Raw genomic sequence first — 2,714 nt, forward strand, 5'->3', positions numbered from 1 at the left:
CATATCAAGTATGACAAAGTCTGCCGGGTAGACGAAATTGTCGACCTTGACTAGGAGATTTTCAATGACACCTTGCGGGAATTTGACGGATCGATCAACAAGTTGTATGCTCATTTTTGTAGGACTCATTTTTCCTAGGCCGAGTCTTTTGAACATTGATGAGGGCATGAGGTTAATGCTAGCCCCAAGGTCGGCTAGTGCATTACGAACGGGGGAGTCCCCGATCGAGCAAGGAATTGTGAAGCTTCCGGGATCGATTTTCTTTTGGGGGAGTTTGTTGAGTACGAGGGCAGAGCATTCTTCGCATAAGTTAACTAATTGCAATGTTTCAATTTTCCTTTTATGAGTGAGGAAGTCCCTCATGAACTTAGAGTATTCAGGCATTTGGGTTAGGACGTCAATGAAAGGAATGTTGACATGCAATTGTTTTAGTAGACTTTCGAGTTTGCGAATTGCTCATTGGTCTTTTGACGGATTAACCTACCGGGGTACGGAACTCGAGGAGCCTTGGTAGGCTCTGATGAGGGAGGGGAACCCTTCTCTTGTAAGGGCGGTGTTACGGTCTCCTCGGTAGGCGGCGGGCCTTCCGTAGGACCCACGGTGCGGTTCCGTAGTGTTATGAGATGAACTTGCGCCTTTGGGTTTGTTTCGGTATTGCTTGGTAACGCGCCTTGTGGTCTCTCGGAGAAATTTTGTGCTAGTTGACTTATTTGTTTTTCGATGTTTTGAATACTAGCTTGTTGATTTCTAAAATTTGATTCTAATTGTAGAAACCTATCCGAGTTTTTCTTTTCAGTGTCGGAGATGAGGCGAGAGATAGTATCTTCAAGCCTTTCTCGTCCACCTTGTTGTTGAGGGAAATTTTGTGACTCATTTCTTGGTTGTTGAAAGTTTGTTCGTTGGTTTACGCTTTGTTGGTTACTACCATTGTCGGGTTCTCTCCAACCAAGGTTAGGGTGATTTCGCCATCCTTGGTTGTAGGTGCCCGTTGGAGGACTCGACGGCCTAGGTCTATTATCAATGTAGTTTACCGATTCTTGTTGATCGTCTGTTTCTTTCATACAACTCCAATTTTCATGTGGCCCACCACACCCTTCACAAGCCATAACCGAGGCCGTTTTTGTCATTTCCAACTTTTTTATTTTTGAAGAAAGGGCCTCGATTTGGGCTTGTAAAGAAGTGCTTTCATCAACCTTATGGGCGCCCGGGGCAATGGATTTATTGCCTCGGGGAGTGTGCCACTGAAAATTGGTTTGAGCAATTTCCTCAATTTGATTATATATTTCATGCGGGCGGCGATTACCTAAAAGTCCCCCGGAGCTAGAGTCAAGTGTTTGCCTTGTGTGTGGCAACAGCCCATTATAGAAAGTGGATACTTGTTGCCATATCGCAAGGCCGTGATGTGGACACTTTCGCAATAGCTCCTTCAACCTTTCCCAAGTTTCATATAAGGATTCCCCGTCCTCTTGTGAATATGTATTAATTTCAGTCATTAATTTAGCCGTTTTAGCGGGAGGGAAATACTTATATAGAAATTTTTGGGCTAGTTCATCCCAGGTGTTTACCGATCCAGCTGGGAGGGCGTTAAGCCAAGCTTTTGCTCGGTCTTTTAGTGAAAAAGGAAACATTTGGAGGCGGATGGCGTCATTTGATGCTCCACTGATCCGAAAGGTATCACATATTTCTAAGAAATTAGTTGAAACACCCCCTAATTTGGTACTTGCAAGTTACAAAAACGACACATATTTAAATCACCCAAAAATTTAAAATTTGGGCATGACCCATTCGTAACTTGGACAAATTCCCTGTTTATACTTTATCAAAATACTCGAACTACGACACTTTCCATAAAACGCCAAAAGAACATAACATTTTCAACCACCATTTCAAACATTGAGTTCTAAGTACTAAATACTTGCAAACAACTAGTTAAAGATTAAAGACTTCAACACAACTAGACATTACAAAACTATTAACATTTGAAATTACTACAAAAGAGGCGGAAGCGTATCACGGGTGATCAAGGTGTGTTCATATCCGAGTGACGCAACGACGATTAAACTTGTGTTTTACCTACAACCATTCAATAAAACATATACATTAGCATAGTGCACTTAACATTTTCATTCGCTTATAATACATGTTCACGGGTTTACAAGATATCTTACCAATCATTCTTATTATATTTCAAATCATTCTAGTTGAATAAGCATACTATCTCTCATATGTCCCCAATAACCCGTTTAGTACGGATTAAGGAGAAAACTTCCATTTAATTCCCTTCCATTCGAACCCGAACCGAGCCCATCACTATGGTTCGCTACGGATTCTCACTTTCACATTCTTGTTTGAAACGAACACATTAAATTGTATATCAAATCATCAAAGGAGGCGATTGATTAATCTCATAACTAAAATGTAAGTAACGAACTTACCTCGATCTTGTGCCTTTGCTTGTGATCCGGAACTAGCTCCTTCTTCTTTCGATCCTACATGAATTCGTTCTTATTTAGATCATAGCCCTTACATTCTTAATCACACTTTCAAGTATCAATGCTACTCATATAACAATTGACAATACTTTAATTTCATCATACAAATCCATTCACAATGATTTATTTAGACTACTTAGATTATCATTGAGGCATTTCATCAAACACCTAACATGCGTACTACTTATCAAGCCTTATGTACATGTATCTTATGCATAAATT

The 2,714-nt window shown here is 40.4% G+C and overlaps 1 non-coding gene across 1 annotated transcript; it reads left to right on the plus strand.

Annotated features, from left to right (window-relative positions):
• Positions 1–1,392: 1,392 nt before the first annotated feature.
• LOC118484551 lies at positions 1,393–1,499 on the plus strand. The gene has a single exon (XR_004873660.1). It is a non-coding gene; the product is annotated as a small nucleolar RNA R71 (small nucleolar RNA).
• Positions 1,500–2,714: the final 1,215 nt, after the last annotated feature.

This window comes from Helianthus annuus, chromosome 11 (genome assembly GCF_002127325.2).
Source record: "Helianthus annuus cultivar XRQ/B chromosome 11, HanXRQr2.0-SUNRISE, whole genome shotgun sequence".
Lineage (NCBI taxonomy): Eukaryota > Viridiplantae > Streptophyta > Magnoliopsida > Asterales > Asteraceae > Helianthus > Helianthus annuus.